Below are 6072 nucleotides of genomic sequence, written 5' to 3'. Positions count from 1 at the left end.
AAGGTCATAGAAACCCGCAGCCTACATAACTGTGTCCCTGCCAGCTTGCCATACTCACGTTTTCAGCGGACTTTCGGGCATGCGCGATGAGCGCTTCGGCTAGCTAAACACGGTAGCAACACAGCTCCGTCTCTCATAGTACTTCTAGCTCTGTTATACAGACTTCAACACCCAGGCAGGCACCAAGCACATTTATCCCATATCGCAAGCCATTCATATCACATTTCGCCAGTACTTAAAACGCCGTTTTTAAGTCGTACGCCGCAGAAAACGCCGTTTTCTAATACTCTAATGATCTCCGCCCCATAACTTGCTCAGCCACTAGTTGACTCTTTATCCGCCTATCAGCAGAGAAGAAGGACGGACCGCACTGATTCATCAACGACCTCCTTTGCTGTAAAGGATCACTTTGGTCCACACAGCTACAGGATTATTCTGAATGTAATATCACAACAAATACAACAAATTCTTCACCCACTGGTGTTCACTTATCAGTCAGTCCTTTTTTGTTTAAAGTTCTAACCAAATATGCCCTGTTTTGGGGCATTTCAGAGAGAGATTAGGAGTAAGCAGAACAAATGTTATTGTCAACATAATTAGGGCCCGAGCACCGAATGGTGCAAGAGCCCTATTGAAACCCTTAGGATTATTATTAGGGCCCGAGCACCGAATGGTGCAAGAGCCCTATTGAAACCCTTAGGATTATTATTTTTAGGGCCCGAGCACCGAATGGTGCAAGAGCCCTATTGAAACCCTTAGGATTATTAGGGCCCGAGCACCGAATGGTGCAAGAGCCCTATTGAAACCCTTAGGATTATTATTTTTTTTTTTTTTTTTTTTTTTTTTTTTTTTTTTTCCCCCTCCGAGATCGCATTTTTGGGGGCTTTAACATGCCCAAAAACTCACCAAACTTGGTAGAAAAATTCATTCGCCCGAAAAATTTTGAAATTTGCTGACTTTTGAAATGCACATATAAAAATGGCTCTATAGCGCCCCCAACGTGTAGCCCCTCTGGCCGGTTTGACACAGGATTATGAAAATTGGCACACATATGTATCACCTCAAGACGCACAAAAAAGTCTCTTGGACCCCCCCTCCAAACCCAACAGGAAGTCCGCCATTTGAAGGTTTGTGGCCATTTTTGGCGATGTGTGACCCTGCTGCCAAACTTTTCACGCCTCGCATACTTCAACGGATTGAGCTGAAATTCGCCGTGTCCACTCAGGACACCATAGGGAATAGACGCATTCCAAAACTCTTACAAAAGTCTGACGGTGTGGCCGGGGCGTGGCCTCAAAGTTTGACCATTTCTGAGGACACAGAAAGTCTCTATAACTTCTTCGTTTTCTGTCCGATCTGTACGAAATGTCACATGTATGATCAGAGTCTGACCCTAAACACATCTATACAACAATATTGAGGCTTTGACAGAGCGCCACCTACTGGCTACACAAAATGTTGTGTTTTCATAGGTTTTTCTGCCTGCCCCCCTGGCCTGTTTTGAGTAGGGGCATGAAAATTGGTACACATGTGTATCACCCCAAGATGCACAAAAAAGTCTCTTGGACCCCCCCTCCAAACCCAACAGGAAGTCCGCAATTTTGAAATTTCTGTTAATTTTTGGCGATTTGTGACCCTCCTACAAAACTTTTCATGCCTCGCATACTTCATCCAAATGAGCTAAAACCCACTGTGTCCACTCAGGACACCATAGGGAATAGACGCATTCAAAAACTCTTACAAAAGTCTGACGGTGTGGTGGGGGCGTGGCCTCAAAGTTGACCATTCGCCATTACAAAGGAACTCACTGTATTTATTGCCCTAATGCGTAGCCCCGCTGGCCAGTTTGACACAGGATCATGAGAATTAGCACACATGTGTATCACCCCAAGACGCACAAAAAAGTCTCTTGGACCCCCCCTCCAAACCCAACAGGAAGTCCACCATTTTGCCTTTTTTTTTGTAATTTTTACCGTTTTCTGACCCTGCTATAAAACTTTTCATGCCTCGCATACTTCATGCAATTCAGCTGAAATTCACTGTGTCCACTCAGGACACCATAGGGAATAGACGCATTCCAAAACTCTTTCAAAAGTATTACCGTGTGGTGGGGGAGTGGCCTCAAAGTTGACCATTCGCCATTACAAAGGAACTCGCTGTGTTTTATGCAGTACTACCCATATACTTTATGCAATGTGGACAAAGTCTTACAGTACTGCCATGGAGCCGAGTCTAAACAGATATATATGCTAATAGGATGATACGGTCATAGCGCCACCTACTGGTAGCAGGAAAGTTTGGTTGTAAACATGTGTTTGTTGTATATCTGTGGAAATGAGAGGAGGAGAGAATAGCACAGGAGAGTATAGGAGACGAGAGCATAGGAGAGAAGACTGCGATGACCCCGCAGATCGCAAGGTGCGCGAGGGCCCGCAATGCTGCTTGCAGCTTTAATTATTAGGGCCCGAGCACCGAATGGTGCAAGAGCCCTATTGAAACCCTTAGGATTATTAGGGCCCGAGCACCGAATGGTGCAAGAGCCCTATTGAAACCCTTAGGATTATTATTTTTTTTTTTTTTAGGGCCCGAGCACCGAATGGTGCAAGAGCCCTATTGAAACCCTTAGGATTATTATTTTTTTTTTTTTTTTTTTTTTTTTTTTTTTTTTTTTTTTTTTTTTCCCCCTCCGAGATCGCATTTTTGGAGGCCTTAACATGCCCAAAAACTCACCAAACTTGGTAGAAAAATTCATTCGCCCGAAAAATTTTGAAATTTGCTGACTTTTGAAATGCACATATAAAAATGGCTCTATAGCGCCCCCAACGCGTAGCCCCTCTGGCCGGTTTGACACAGGATTATGAAAATTGGCACACATATGTATCACCTCAAGACGCACAAAAAAGTCTCTTGGACCCCCCCTCCAAACCCAACAGGAAGTCCGCCATTTGAAGGTTTGTGGCCATTTTTGGCGATGTGTGACCCTGCTGCCAAACTTTTCACGCCTCGCATACTTCAACGGATTGAGCTGAAATTCGCCGTGTCCACTCAGGACACCATAGGGAATAGACGCATTCCAAAACTCTTACAAAAGTCTGACGGTGTGGCCGGGGCGTGGCCTCAAAGTTTGACCATTTCTGAGGACACAGAAAGTCTCTATAACTTCTTCGTTTTCTGTCCGATCTGTACGAAATGTCACATGTATGATCAGAGTCTGACCCTAAACACATCTATACAACAATATTGAGGCTTTGACAGAGCGCCACCTACTGGCTACACAAAATGTTGTGTTTTCATAGGTTTTTCTGCCTGCCCCCCTGGCCTGTTTTGAGTAGGGTCATGAAAATTGGTACACATGTGTATCACCCCAAGATGCACAAAAAAGTCTCTTGGACCCCCCCTCCAAACCCAACAGGAAGTCCGCAATTTTGAAATTTCTGTTAATTTTTGGCGATTTGTGACCCTCCTACAAAACTTTTCACGCCTCGCATACTTCATCCAAATGAGCTAAAACTCACTGTGTCCACTCAGGACACCATAGGGAATAGACGCATTCAAAAACTCTTACAAAAGTCTGACGGTGTGGCGGGGGCGTGGCCTCAAAGTTGACCATTCGCCATTACAAAGGAACTCACTGTATTTATTGCCCTAATGCGTAGCCCCGCTGGCCAGTTTGACACAGGATCATGAGAATTAGCACACATGTGTATCACCCCAAGACGCACAAAAAAGTCTCTTGGACCCCCCCTCCAAACCCAACAGGAAGTCCACCATTTTGACTTTTGTGGCCATTTTTTGCCTATTTGTGACCCTGCTTCAAAACTTTTCACGCCTCACATACTTCATGCAATTGAGCTGAAATTCACTGTGTCCACTCAGGACACCACAGGGAATAGACGCATTCCAAAACTCTTACAAAAGTCTTACGGTGTGGTGGGGGCGTGGCCTCAAAGTTGACCATTCGCCATTACAAAGGAACTCCCTGTATTTTTTGCCCTAATGTGTAGCCCCGCTGGCCAGTTTGACACAGGTTCATGAAAATTAGCACACATGTGTATCACCCCAAGACGCACAAAAAAGTCTCTTGGACCCCGCCTCCAAACCCAACAGGAAGTCCGCCATTTTGACTTTTGTGGCAATTGTTTGCCTATTTTTGACCCTGCTTCAAAACTTTTCACGCCTCACATACTTCATGCAATTGAGCTGAAATTCACTGTGTCTACTCAGGACACCATAGGGAATAGATGCATTCCAAAACTCTTTCAAAAGTATTACCGTGTGGTGGGGGAGTGGCCTCAAAGTTGACCGTTCGCCATTACAAAGGAACTCGCTCTATTCTATGTAGTACTACCCATATACTTCATGCAATGTGGACAAAATCTTACAGTACTGCTATGGACCCAAGTCTGAACAAATATATATGCTAATGGGATGATACGGTCATAGCGCCACCTACTGGTAGCAGGAAAGTTTGGTTGTAAACATGTGTTTGTTGTATATCTGTGGAAATGAGAGGAGGAGAGCATAGGACAGGAGAGTATAAGAGACGAGAGCATAGGAGAGAAGACTGCGATGACCCCGCGGATCGCAAGGTGCGCGAGGGCCCACAATGCTGCTTGCAGCTTTAATTTTTTTTTTTTTTTTTTTTTTTTTTTTTCCCCCTCCGAGATCGCATTTTTGGAGGCCTTAACATGCCCAAAAACTCACCAAACTTGGTAGAAAAATTCATTCGCCCGAAAAATTTTGAAATTTGCTGACTTTTGAAATGCACATATAAAAATGGCTCTATAGCGCCCCCAACGCGTAGCCCCTCTGGCCGGTTTGACACAGGATTATGAAAATTGGCACACATATGTATCACCTCAAGACGCACAAAAAAGTCTCTTGGACCCCCCCTCCAAACCCAACAGGAAGTCCGCCATTTGAAGGTTTGTGGCCATTTTTGGCGATGTGTGACCCTGCTGCCAAACTTTTCACGCCTCGCATACTTCAACGGATTGAGCTGAAATTCGCCGTGTCCACTCAGGACACCATAGGGAATAGACGCATTCCAAAACTCTTACAAAAGTCTTACGGTGTGGCCGGGGCGTGGCCTCAAAGTTTGACCATTTCTGAGGACACAGAAAGTCTCTATAACTTCTTCGTTTTCTGTCCGATCTGTACGAAATGTCACATGTATGATCAGAGTCTGACCCTAAACACATCTATACAACAATATTGAGGCTTTGACAGAGCGCCACCTACTGGCTACACAAAATGTTGTGTTTTCATAGGTTTTTCTGCCTGCCCCCCTGGCCTGTTTTGAGTAGGGTCATGAAAATTGGTACACATGTGTATCACCCCAAGATGCACAAAAAAGTCTCTTGGACCCCCCCTCCAAACCCAACAGGAAGTCCGCAATTTTGAAATTTCTGTTAATTTTTGGCGATTTGTGACCCTCCTACAAAACTTTTCACGCCTCGCATACTTCATCCAAATGAGCTAAAACTCACTGTGTCCACTCAGGACACCATAGGGAATAGACGCATTCAAAAACTCTTACAAAAGTCTTACGGTGTGGTGGGGGCGTGGCCTCAAACTTGACCATTCGCCATTACAAAGGAACTCACTGTATTTATTGCCCTAATGCGTAGCCCCGCTGGCCAGTTTGACACAGGATCATGAGAATTAGCACACATGTGTATCACCCCAAGACGCACAAAAAACTCTCTTGGACCCCCCCTCCAAACCCAACAGGAAGTCCACCATTTTGACTTTTGTGGCCATTTTTTGCCTATTTGTGACCCTGCTTCAAAACTTTTCACGCCTCACATACTTCATGCAATTGAGCTGAAATTCACTGTGTCCACTCAGGACACCATAGGGAATAGACGCATTCCAAAACTCTTTCAAAAGTATTACCGTGTGGCGGGGGAGTGGCCTCAAAGTTGACCATTCGCCATTACAAAGGAACTCGCTGTGTTTTATGCAGTACTACCCATATACTTTATGCAATGTGGACAAAATCTTACAGTACTGCCATGGAGCCGAGTCTAAACAGATATATATGCTAATAGGATGATACGGTCATAGCGC

Source organism: Parambassis ranga, chromosome 15, assembly GCF_900634625.1.
Source record: "Parambassis ranga chromosome 15, fParRan2.1, whole genome shotgun sequence".
Classification (NCBI taxonomy): domain Eukaryota; kingdom Metazoa; phylum Chordata; class Actinopteri; family Ambassidae; genus Parambassis; species Parambassis ranga.
This window is presented reverse-complemented; position numbering follows the sequence as displayed.